A 13768-nucleotide genomic window follows, 5' to 3' on the forward strand; every position below is an offset into this window, starting at 1 on the left:
AATGTATCTGTTTAAGAATACTAGATGCCAAGACACATTTTTTCAAGTGGCCAAGGAACTGGTCCTCATCGCCAAATCCCATCACAAAAGCCGGAAACGTAGAGAACATAATTGACAACCTTTCCTTCACCCCCTACAATACACCAAGTGACTACAATCATACTTTTCAAACCCAAAGAATGAGCTAGAAAATCAAGGCGATTTAGGTTAGTCTTAGCCAACCTTCTACTGCAACCAGGCCTAGAAAATTCTTCATAAATCCATCAGACCTGTAGGTTGAGTAACTTGGTGTATCTACTCATCCTAAGAGAAATGGGCCTGCATACCGTATAGCATAATATATTTTGTTTTTGAAAACCATGGTGACAAATGATATTGCTAGCAAAGCTAATGTGTCTTCTCAATATTCTCCTCCTCCTGGGCATGTTGAAACAACATTGCCTATAGACTGAAGATAATAGAAGGACCACACATTAATTATTTAATTGGTTTTTATAACACACCTAATCCCATGCCAGAGTTCGGTTTCTAAGACAGGATATGAGATTAGAACCTCTGTTGCTCTGTGTGGTCTTGCTTCCAAGACCATCGCTTTTTACCCTTTGCTGTAAAGTACCATTAAGTGAGGCTAATGGGGAAGTTAAAATACATTTGAGCAACAAGTTTAGGAGTTTGAAATAGCTTGTTGGTACGAGTCATGGTTAGAAGAAGTCTGAAAGGTTAAGATTTGAGTTAGGTTAGACTATATTATCCAATACACAATGGAACATCATCCGAGTCCCAGGATCGGGTTAAAGTGGAGCACTAAATATTGTATTTTATTTGAATCACTGGCCCTACACTAAAGGGTAGCCGAGCACCATACAAATATTAACATTTCAAAAGATGGGAGGTGAAACAAAAGTTACAACATTTCTTCAGCATAGGAAGACTGGGATACACCGGAGAAGGCAGGTAGGTAAGAAGTCAGGCAGGCAGGGGAGGTGGTGAGGCTGGATAGGTTTGGGGAAATGGGTATGTTTCAGGCTTTCCCATAAAGGGGCGAAGGAGCGTGCAGTGAAGAGGTAGGGTTTTCCAGACTCTGGGTGCCCACCGGGTAAATGCTTTTTCTTTTCTGCCCATGCAAGTATGCAGAGTGGAATGTGTTGGCTAGCTTGTTGTGGGGTTACAGGTTTATTTGTTGTGAATGCAAGATGGGGATTTGAGGTAGATGGCAGAGAACTTTGAAGGTAATTCTCTGTGATATGGAGAGCCCGTAGAGCTGGGCGACAGCTGGGGTAAAGTGCGAGTGTCTGGGTAGGTCAAGGAGGAGTCTGGCTGCTGCATTCTGTATGGCTTGCAGGGGGCAGTGGTGCTGCTTGAGAGCCCAGTGATTGCAGGCAGTTACCAGCAAGAATATGGTTGGTTGCAAAATTATGTTTAACTGTAAAACAGGCGTTTTATAATTTCATTGCACATAGTTGTTCACGCATCTAGGAAAGGTACAGTTTTAAGTATTCATGTTAGGTAGTAATAGAGTTTCTCTGCGGCACTATGTGCACTACTGGTCCAAACATAGCCATAGAGCCTCATGGGGCACAGCAGGGCGACTGTAGTTTTCCTCTTCTTTCTTGGGAGTACTTTTCCTCCCAGTTTTTCTTATTTGGGAAAATTGCCTATTTTTAGGACGTAACAGTGGCCGATACGTCCCTTATCTGTGGGCTTATGCTACAACCAGACATTTTCATAGCTAATTGAACCCGTGCAGGGCTGGATTCTGTAGTCAAAATCTTAATCAACCAAGCAAGATGCAGTATGATCATTGGTGAGTTGGAGGCGTATTTTGACAGAAAGGTGTAATGGAAGATCTTTATTGTACCACACAAGATCTAGACTATATGGATACCTTCTTTTGTACTAATCACTTGCACTGCTTCTCCAATATCTTAGAGAAAGAAGAAGCATGCCGACTCCTTGGTTCTCAGTGCAGAGCTACATCAGAGTTGTTTCAAAGCCCACCCCCATTCACCTCCAGAAAGCTTTCACCAGCAGGCATGAACAGCAGATTGGCACAAATGGACATCAGGTAATTGGGATTAACCTGGTGCACTGCTGCTAACTAGAGGGTAGATGTGGATAGTGCATACAAAAATTGAGAAGGGATACTCGACCACAAGGTCATGTACTATGAAAACGGAACTCTACTCTCCTAAAATGTACTCTACGATCGTGAGAGGGTTTTTTTTTAGGCCTGTGTAACTCCAGTTCTTTGGTCTGGAATGCAGACCAGATTCACTAACTTCAACAGCTCAAAGCGGGCAGAATAATAATTTCCCCCAGAATCCATGGGATGCCATTTCCTCTCACTTAAGCCACTGTACAGGCTACCGATTGAGCAATTAATTATTTACAAAACAGTGATTTTCCATTAAAGGACTGGCGAATATAGGGCTCACAAAAGACCACAATCAGCCGCACTATATCTAATGTCCACACCGAAGTTCAAAATTGCCAGTGTGGCCTAAATCTCGCTTTTCTTCTTTAAAACTTACAATGGTATAGTCTGGAATTGGACATAGGGGCAGAACCAGTGTCCGGAATGTTCATTGAAAGCCTTAGCTACCTTGCCATGCTTTCAGCCAATCACACTTAGTTGAGACTCAAAATGCTCATCTTTCAGGAATGTGTACACCGTCATGTGAGGCCTCCCTTAGCACGCCCCGACTTGGTCCTACATCCATATTAATGGAGTATCTACAACCCCAATCATATGAAGAGCCCATACTGTTTAGAATGGACTTTCCCTTGCTCTTTAATCCTTTTTGTGTGTTATCAGTTAATGGATTTGTGCTTCTTTCACCAATACCTATGCTTCAAAGCAGTTTCACTGTTAATAGGCACATTCCAACCCTTTAAATAAATATCAATTAATTATTTTAACTTGCAAATGTGTTTGACGTTGGCCCTAGTGCCCTTTTATGCTTTGAGAGGCAAGATCTAATGTTAAGTACATGTTTGACCGATTCACTAGAGGTTAATATCACTCTTTCGACTCCCAGAAATTTTATTTGGTAAGACATCATTCACAAGTGTGGCACTATATACATTGAACCAACACTCGAATTCCACATAGGGCATTTAGTTTAATTTTAGCTGTGTTGCATTTAATACTTCATTATCTGTTTATGGTTTATTTTGTATGCAAGATTAAGTATGAAGAAGCTACCTAGAGTGGGGGACTCTTTACATTAAAAAGTAAGAACACGAGAGAGGCATTAATTCAGAATTTCCAGATGCACATACATCAAGCACTGGTATTTCACGGCAATAGGTCTAGCCCAAAGAGAACAGATCAAGCAAAGCAGCATGACAAGAGTCGGTGACCAGACCACAGGGCATGAAGGAACTAGCAAAGACCTTGGAGACTGCCAATGAGAAGGAATGCGACAAACAAGAGCATAGGGACACGTTAATATAACTTCGCTGATAAGAGATTCGATTTGTCCACTAGCTCACACAGACCGACTGAAATGGCATGCTCCGATGAGCATCATTCAAAATACCATGGGACAGCTGCTATCGGCCAAGCACAACTTGGAGCAATGTTAGGCTTGCAACATCAAAGAGTGACTTTAGACGTTTTACTAAGACCTGACACTTAGGGTAAAAGGGACTTGGATTGCAAGGGTAAATAGACACAGGCAAGAGATGTATAGTTTTGGCTATACACTTTCTTTAAATGAAATGAAAGTTGTGAAAAAGGCCTAACTTGCCCTATTCTAAGGGAAATGTTCCCTACTTAACTAAAACTAAGGAAAGTCTGCGCCAGGATGCCCAACTTAAAGGTTCTGTGTCCAAACTTAACCTGGCCCTGACTTGATACTTGGAAAAATGTGTACATGTTAAAGTATCTAAATAATAAGTGTTCAATAACTGTTCAGAGCTTCTCCCAGCTTTGGGCTTGCAGCAGGGTTTTCTTTCCCACACTTCAAGACAGTTCACGGGGGGCGTGGCCAGCACGCATGAAGTGAGGACGTGTTCTCCTCGCGCTCCTGCCCGAGATCCTACAACGGACCGAATCGTTCGGCCTGCTTAACCTGAACAAGCACGCCTGAAGTAGCTACGGGAAGAAGAACCGTTTCCCTACCCTCAATGAAGTTTCCGCAAGAAAATCGGACCGAGATAACGGGTAACTGAAGCGAACAGAGTGGAGGCCCTGGTCCAACAAAATAGCGGCACCCGCCGGCCCCATCTGAGACGCACCGCTGGAGGGCGGATAGCCTCCGGAGGCGAGAGAGGAGGGCCCACAGCGTCCAACCCAGTGATCTGGCGACACCCCGGGGGAGGGGGCGGACCCCCGCGGCCGGCTGTGACCCGGGTCTCTATCTCCGAGACTGAGTGCCGGGAGGAAGAGACGAAGGGTGGGGGGACCCTCAGCGCGAGACCGCGTGCAGGAGAGGCGCTGGCTGGCGGAGGCCCCGAGAGACACGGAGAAGAGAGAAGACGACAGGCGATTCCCTCCGGAACATTCGCGGGCTTACGACTCCCCATCTGCAATAACTGCCCTCGCAATCGATCCTACATACGCGTCCCCGCTGAACGGGAAAAGGCCGCGGAGTACGCCCAAAGACAGGTGATGTCGCCCCCCCAAAAGCAAATTGAAAACCGCGACCATGGACGCCTTCACCACGGTCAGGGCGAAACAACAACAGGGGACAGAGGCAGCAGACGACCCGACGGCAAAGGAGGACGATCCGACAAATACGCAAGTGCTACAAGCCATAGCGGCGCTACGGACGTCCATCGAAACCAGGATCGATGAAATCAAGTCAGACATGCAACTGATGAGACAGGACGCCCTGTAACCTTACAGAAAGGGTGACCACAACGGAGGCAACGCTCCAAGACAAAGTTAACGACACCACAGAACTTAAATCTAAGGTCCAAGACCTTGAGCTGCAAGTAGCGCGGCTAGAGGCACGATCAGAGGACGCTGAAAGACGTGCCCGCCGCGGCAACATCCGAATCCTGGGGGTACCGGAAGACACGGAGGGCCCAGACCCGACCGAATTCGTAGAAACGATGCTCTTGCAAGAAATCGGGGCCGGCAGACTGACCCAGGGCTTATCAATAACGGGCCCACAGATCACTTCAGAAGAGGCCCCCTCCGGGCTCCCGACCGCGCCCTATTATTGCAAAAGTCTTGAACTTTCGCGACAGAGAGTCTATACTGAGATTCTCAAGAGAAGGAGGGGAGATCGAGAAACATGGCGCCAAAACAGTCATTTACCCAGACTATACCCCTGCGGTGCAGCGAGTACGGAACTCATTTGTACCGGTGAAAGCTAGGTTGCGCAAACTAAACCTCAAGTACATGCTACTGTTCCCGTCCCGCCTTAAGGTACTATACAAGGGGAAAGCTATCTTCCTCGAGACTCCGGCAGCGGCAAATATGTGGCTCGAGGACAACAACCTTGCTGATGATAAGGAAAGCACTGCGCATGAAGTCACAGGCCATTGAAAGCACCAAACAACGGGAAAATGAAAGTTCGCACAACTGCCAAATGAATACCAGACCGCTTGAGATCTACAACCCTACGTACGCCATGACGGGCAGGAGCGCACAGACCCATGCGAACAACAACGAAGCCGACACACCCCCCTGCAACACGTGGAGGCCGACTGCCGACACACCACCCGCACCGGGAAGCCCGGAAAGGCCTGGAAGGATCGGGTGCCCCCGAGCGCTGCAAGTTTGAGGCAACTGCTGGGGGCAGTTTTGAGTTGAAAGGTTTGTTGCCCTTATTCACTAGAATGATGATTGTTAATAAGTCTCCAATTGACACGGAGAGGGAGGAGTATGGGGAGGGAGGAACAGATGAGGCGCGCCCCCCAACCCCAACACAGACCGACCCCTGGCTAACAGGTCCAGGCCCGGGGGTGGCAGAGGCAGGGAAAGGGAGGGGACAACAGATCCATTACTAAACCCCTTTGGCTGCGACCACCATAAAAATAATGACATGGAATGTAAGGGGCCTAAGGACTTATCTCCGAAGGAACAGGACTAAAATCTACCTGCACAGAAAATGGGTAATGATAGCATTACTACAGGAGACCCACTGCACGGCGGACTCGGTGGCCAAGCTACAAACACATTGCGGTGGACAGGGGTTTGGTACCACTTATTCTAAATATGCAAGAGGGGTCTACACCTGGATTCACCCACAGCTCCCATTCCGGGTGGACAAAACAGATAGACCCGGAAGGTAGGTTTGTCGTAATTTGGGGATTCATTGAACAAGAAGCAGTATGCATCATGAACTATCTCCCTAACAATAACATACCGTCCTACCTGAACTCGCTGTACCCCAGAGTTGCACAGTACAGGAACGATCTCTATTTGGGGGGTGACGGGGAGGGGGGGATTTTAATTGTGTACATGACCCACGGCTGGACAGATCCACACCACAGTTAGGAGGCCCATCGACCGCTACAACAGCACTATCCGCCATGTTGTGGAGGCTGGAAATGACAGATGTGTGGCAGGAAAAACATCCTGAAGCACGCAAATACTCATTTTACTCATCCCCACATAAGTTACACACAAGACTAGATTACATTTTCATAGACAGGGAACACTTACCCCAGGTGGAGGGAGCACAATACTTGGGGAGGACTATCTCTGATCACTCCCCGCTTCTGATAACATGGAACCACAGAGGGCCCAGACCCCCCATTCCCATGTGGAAAATGCCCACAGATGCCCTGAGGGACCCAGCCTTCCGAGAAGAATTACGAGATTCTATTGAAGCATACCTAGAGGTTAACACTGGTAGTGTAGCTTACAACAGCACAGTGTGGGAGGCTCTGAAGGTGGTAACCAGGGGAGAAGTAATTGAAAAGGCGGGAGGTATCAAGAAGCAGCTCAGGAAAGAATTAGACCTAGTGGAAAGGCAGATTGGGCGACTTGAGGCTACCCCCGTAGACACCCAACAGAGGGAAGAGGAGCTTGTGAAACTTAGAGAGCGGAACATTACTGCGTGGAACAGGCTGGAAAAGTTCGACTATACTGCCAGAACTAATAGAGCACACGTTGAGGCCGACAGACTGGGCAGACTACTCGCCTGGCTCTGCCGTAAAGAGCACCCCAAACACCCCACCACCTCACTACAAGATGAGGATGGAAACACACACTGTACGCAGCAGGACATAAATGACACCTTCACTCGCTTTTACACCCACCTGTATTCACAGGAGGAGCAGGTCCCCCATGAACGGTTGATAGAAACACTAGAAGAGATAGGGCTCCCCAGGCTGTCCCATGAGCAAGCCGACTCCCTAGAAGCGGAAATCACGCCCGAAGACATTACCGATGCAATCAGATCCCTGGCCACAGACAAAGCACCGGGAACAGACGGTTTGCCCGCAGAGTTTTTTAAAACGTATGAGTCCTCCCTGACCCCCCCCTATTACACGCAGTATACCAGGAGGCATACGAAGAAAGGGATACTACCCGAAAGTATGAGGGAGACGCTTGTGGTCCGATCCTCAAGCCCAATAAACCAGCAGACCAATGTGACTCATATCGCCCGATTGCAATGTTAAATTATGACGTTAAAATCCTGACTACGATCTTAGCGAAGCGGCTGTCTAGAATAATAGGAGACATAGTTCACCCAGATCAGTGCGGCTTCGTGCCGGGCCGAAATACGTCCATGAACCTACGCAAGCTGCAGCACATTATAGCGCAAACCGATAAAGACAAGGACTTTTACGCGCTGCTGTCCCTAGACGCAGTCAAAGCGTTTGACTCCATTTACTGGGAATGGCTTGTGGCAGTGCTTAGGGAGTTTGGCTTTGGTCCCGGGTTTATCAGGTGGATTAACATCTTGAATGCTAAACCTAAGGCAAGGGTGAAATCTGGGAAGTATGTGTCAGAGGCCTGGGATATATGCAGGGGGACTAGACAGGGTTGTCCACGATCCCCAAATCTCCAATGCTTTACATACTGGGACTAGAACCCATAGCTGTTTACTTTAGAAAGCAATTCTTCGATGCAGGCATTAGACTGGGAGACGTGGATCACATCATCTCGCTCTACGCGGATGACATTCTCATATACGTCAGGGACTCAGACCTCAACGTACCAACCATGTTAGAAGTGCTGGACAATTTTTCCAAGGTCTCTGGGATACGTTTTAGCAGGTCAAAGTCTTGTATGTTCCCCCTAGCAGCCCTGAAAACAGAGAGTTTAGAAGCTCTCCCTGAAGTTGGGATCCAGTGGCAGAATACGTCATTCCGCCACCTTGGAGTGCACATTATGCATACCCCCGAGCTAATGCACGAACGAAACACAAAGGCAGCAATCCCCGCCCTACACAAATCAATGGCGTTCTGGGCGAAACTCCCCCTCTTGATGATGGGCAGGGCTTCGATAACTAAAATGATCGGTCTCCCGCGTTTCCTTTATGGGTTTCAAAATGTACACTACTATATACACAAGCCCTTCTTCCGACTGCTTGAGACCATACTGCAAGAGTTCCTATGGGGGAAAGGCAGGCATAGAATAACGTTGCAATTGCTAACCCTACCATATAGCCAAGGCGGTATTCAACTTCCAAACCTAGAAAAATATTACATAGCAGCACAGCTTAGTTTTGTGACCAAATGGCTAGATGATGAACCCACATCTGAAACGCCATTGCTACAGGCCATGCTGCCCCAATTCCATCTGAAAGAAATGGTCTGGGCACCGTCCAATCTGCTGGGAACCCTGCCCTTTTTTGGCTGACCTGGGAAGGAAAATTTGGTAAAGGGCAAAAATGCTCACTAACTCACGGAACTCCTATACCCCAGAAGTCCCCCTGATCGCAGACCTATGCACAACACTCGGATTTGAAACATATCAGGCTCTGGTAGAGGGAAGGGGTCTACACCTGGGGAGATCTGTATGATGAAGGCACTTTCAGGGAGTTCACCTCGCTGCAGGAGACGGAAGGCATACATACCGGCCAGTTTCTGTGGTACCAAAGAACTCGTGCTGTGGCCCGACGCAAATGGGACTTGTGGCCGATGGAACCAGACACAGGCCCGCTCCTCACCTTAATGTACAACTTGGGAGAGGGCGGTAAACCCGTTTTGCCAATATATGGCCACCTGATCGGCATGCCAAATCCTCGGAGCATGGAAATGAAAAACAAATGGGAGGAGGATATAGGCCGGGAAATGACTGAAGGGGAGTGGAACAGACCTCTCACATTCCCCAAAACGGTGTCCAGAAACCATAGATTTAGGCAGATTCAGTTGAACATACTACACAGAACTTACCTGACCCTGTGCCGCATAGCCACCTTCAATCCCCAGGAACAACCGACCTGCTACTGGTGCAAGGGGGAAAGAGCGGATCTGATCCACATGTTATGGGAATGCCCCAGGACAAGGGCTCTGTGGGACAGGGTCCAACAAACTTGCGAAAAGGCAGGCCTGAGTAAATATAATTGGACACCCGACGAGGGCCTCTTAGGAACCTACCCCAGACCAGCCAAACTCAAGCATGCAACAAGACTCATGGACATATCGTGCATACTGGCCAAAAGAACTATAGCAATGGCCTGGAAGAAACCCATGGGCCCTCAGTTCAAACTATGGCACAAAGAGACTGAACGGTGGGTGCTGGCCGAGACCGTGGCATGGGAGGACTGTGTGGCTAGATACACGGATGACTCTAGTATGTCACTCGAGGCATGGAAGGAACTCACCAGACACATGTTCCACCCCTCGGATGATAAACCCCCCTGAATCGGAACTTAATCCAGGCCCATGTGAGACCTGTCATAAAGGCAGCAGCAGCGGAGGAGGAGGTACGGCAGAGGACAGAGACCTTGCGGAGGCCTTTCCCCTATTGTAGCTGCCGGATGGTTCCCCTTCGCTCCCACCCTCCCCCCGAAACAGTTAACGATATATGAAACGGACAGAATATGGAGACAGTTATGGTTGTTTTGTTTTTGTATTTGTAATTTTTTGACGTTAAGTTAAACATATGTTCATAACTATTTGAGATTGGACACAACTTGTTTTATATTATTGAAAATGCCAATAAACAAATTTGAAAATAAAAAGACAGTTCACAATGCCAAGGGATTCCCTTCCCCAAGCTTCAAGACAGTTCACTAGGCAAAGGGGGGATTCCCTTTCCCAAGCTTCAGTCTCTCAACTTTATCAAAACACAGTTATCAAGGATAAGTTCCAGCGCCTTTGATTTGGTTACTTTTCACCAGTTTCACAGAGGTAAACTGCACAGTATTCACAAAGCAAAAGTTCCCTAACTTGAAACACAAAACTTTCTTAGTATTCAACCACCGGTTTCTCTCGGTCCACCCATTACAGGTCACAAAACCGACACACATTACTTAACATAATAACCGTCACGTTGTTTATACCGGTATACCGTTTTAGGGCCTGCGGCTATTAAGTGAGCTTTTCAATCTGATTTGGAAAGGCTGCATTAAGCAAGTGCTGCGCAGTCTGGATCTTGCATTGTGGGATGAGGAGTCAGGGGCCTTGTTTGGCAGACAAGAGCATTGGAAAAGTGAGGCCACATTAGTAAAAACGCAGCTTTGATGCTGTGACTGCTCTTGCTCTGTGATCAGTAGAGTCGGGTTAAAGACCAGCCGATTTGTAGTTTCCCACCAATTTGAAAGATGGAGAACTACACATCCCAGAATTCAAAGGGGCAATGAACTGAATGCCCTTCTGATGCATGTCCACAAAAAACGTTAGCTCTGTAGACTATGAACACTGGGACCATCAGTGCTTTGTGCTGGTATATAAACTGCCTCCCCCCACTGTCCTCCGTGTAGATTTGCACATTGGCACTAGAGTTGTTGCTTCACTAGATCCTTCACCTGCCTTCTGCATATGGCACTGGACTCAAGCAGGCAGGACAGATTGTACATTCAATTTGAAGTATCCAGAGCACAGAGGGTGAGATATTTCTCAGGTCAATCCTCGATTTGTGACACCACCCATGAAAGCATTCCTCCATCTCAACTCACATGACAAGGGTCCTAATGCGCTCAGACCTGGGGAAAATGGTAATGATGAGCTGTGGTGAGGTGGTTTGTGCCGATATGTATTTTAACTTTGTCATTTTCAAAATGTTTTTTGAGCCGCTATCTTTAAGAAGGAAAATGAACATGTATTGCAAGAATCAAGAAAGTAATCAACAGCGCCCATTGAATGCTGTCCTGTTAGGATTACGTGGTCAGTGGTGACTCCAACACCAGACCTTTATAATACACCAGGCAGATGGTAAACAAGCTATAGTGATTTGATCAATATGCAACCTTTCGGTGAGTGTGTGTTGGCTATGGCATTTTGAAAAAAGAAACACAATGACATGGGCTTTCAGACCTCACGAGTGACTTTTCTCCCTTTAATGGGATAAAGTGTTATCAAAACAAACTTTTATGACTGATTGCAGCGAGGGGTTATGATGTCCATGCCATGTGGTTCCAGAACAATGCAGGTCGAGGCCGATTTTCAAAGCATTGACCTGTGACTGAGCAGCAAGCTCTTTGCTCAAAATGTGCGTTTTAACACTTTCACTAATCACTCTTCCATTCAAGGCGATCAACGAGTGAGCGCCATGAAAGACCAAATCTGCAGCCTTCTTAGATTCCTGGAGGATCAGCTAAAAATGTGCAGAGACAAGTTTCAAAATCCTGACAATTTATGACCTTTAAGAAAATATCTGTTAAGATTAGTTCACTCCACCTGCTATACCGCGATAACCATGATATACCGTCATTTGGCAAGAAGGTTATCCTACCGCCATAAAACCAGTACTGTGACACAGCTACTTAACACTGCTCACTAGTTCCTTGCATATACAGTATCACTGGTTTACCGCCTTTAATCTGTTACTGCTTTCATGCATTCATATAGCTTGCCAATGTTCGTTTCCACAACTCAAAGTTCCTTCATAGGATTAGAAAATGCTGGTTGCTGAAAAGTCCTCCTTTCCATTCATTCCTCATGGGGTCTTTTCAGATGGTTTCACAACTGCTCTTTAATATCTCCCTTTTAATTCGGTATTCCAAAAGTAATGGTCTTTGTTCACATAGGCATTCAAAGTACAGGCTTTCGCTTTCATTCATATCAGTATTCAAAAGTACTGGTTTTGGCTTTCATTCATATCGGTATTCAAAACAAATGTCCTCACAGGTTTGTGAGCCAGTCTAACGTGCCTGGTGTCATCATCTTATAGGCTGACTCACTGGTTGTTGCACACTGCGATGAAGTGAGGCTTCTGACCGCCACAACCCTTCTTCCTCACTTTTCCTACGCAGCAGCTCTCTGTGGCTTCGCGTCAGCCACGATGCATCTCTCGCAGCTCGGGATTCTCTGTGAAGCTCCGCCGGGACACGACTGCTTCCTCGCTGCAGTTTGCCACATGCTTCCAGCTTCCCTCATCTCCGCGGCATACGCTCTGCATCTGTCTGCGAGTCTCAAGTGCTTCTTCTGCCACGCCACCTTCCAGTACATGTCTGCGCTCCACCAGCAGTCCGTCAACCTGCTTCTCCAGCTGCCTCCATCTTCTCTGTTCATGTCAGTTTTGAACCTTCCGCCACATTGATTTATTCCAAAAAGACTAGATGGCTCACTACCTGTTTGGGAGTTCTGCATCGATGATCTCCTCCTCCTCTTCCTCCTTCTCCTCCTCCTCCTCCTCCTCCTCCTACCTAGCTGGTGTAAGCAATTGTGCGAGTCAATGGGAAAAAGGATGCATTGATTTTTTTTTTGCCTCTTTTTCGTAACAGTACTTAATTGGTGGGCCAACGGAAGAGACTTGCTTAGAAAGTGGAAAAGAGAATGACAATAGCCTACAAAGGTTTGGGAAGAGTAAGCTTCATTATGAAGGAGAAAAGGGGGATACCGTGCCTCACCTAATGGTACCTCAACTCCTCCCCTTAAGTCACCTCCCCCACAGGTAATCCTCCCTCACACATCGACCGCCAGGGTCAGGATCCGGTAGCTTCAGCCTTTCCCTGGCCACCTGGATGGAGGCACTGCCAGGGAAAGGGGTGAGGATACCCTCAGGTTCCTCACATAACCTAGGTTTTTGTTGAACCAGTCATGTAAGAAAAGAAAAAGTGCAGTTTAGCATTCAAGTCGCAACTCAATAGGCCAACTAACCAACATGCCGCCTGAATAGCAGGCTAAAAGAGCAGAGACCACCAAAACAAGGTGCAATGTATGGGCTGAAAAACAAGGGAATAGGGGAAGCCAATCAAAGACCAGCGATACCTAGATATTTACTTATTGTGGATTCTAATGGCACAGACCGCATTACTCAAATTGCTTTGGGGTGTTCTAAGAGGTAGAGGGTGGGAAGAGCAGATGGAGGGAATAAGTGAAATGTCATTCACAGATACACAGTGCAGTTACCTGAAATGCCAACTTTCAAGTTCCAACTAATGAACATAAGAGAAGCCCTAAAGAGAAAAAAGTGAAGAGCAACTAAACCATCCTTTAATGGATACGAGTGGAATAGGGACTATCTACAAGGTGAATTACTAACAATGACTGCAGGATTGTGAACCAGAAACCTCTTCAGGAGAAACCTGGGAAGCAAACAGACTAGAAAACAATGTGTTCCCACGGCGTGATACTGTATTTCACAGCACGACAGATGTAAAATAATTGCAAGTGATCCAACTACAACCAAAATCAATCCCTACCCAGAATGTGTCCCAGTATTTTTGGAAGCAGTTGTGCTACAGCAGGA

At 47.0% G+C, this 13768-nt stretch overlaps 1 protein-coding gene across 7 annotated transcripts in view; it reads right to left on the reverse strand.

The window, feature by feature from the left end:
- The window catches only part of FBXL19 (F-box and leucine rich repeat protein 19), a 664561-nt gene that overhangs the window by 594307 nt on the left and 56486 nt on the right, over window positions 1-13768 (reverse strand). The gene's annotated exons all lie outside the window — the stretch shown is intronic.

The sequence above is a fragment of the Ambystoma mexicanum genome, chromosome 3p (genome assembly GCF_040938575.1).
Source record: "Ambystoma mexicanum isolate Mex_15411 chromosome 3p, UKY_AmexF1_1, whole genome shotgun sequence".
In the NCBI taxonomy this organism is placed as follows: domain Eukaryota; kingdom Metazoa; phylum Chordata; class Amphibia; order Caudata; family Ambystomatidae; genus Ambystoma; species Ambystoma mexicanum.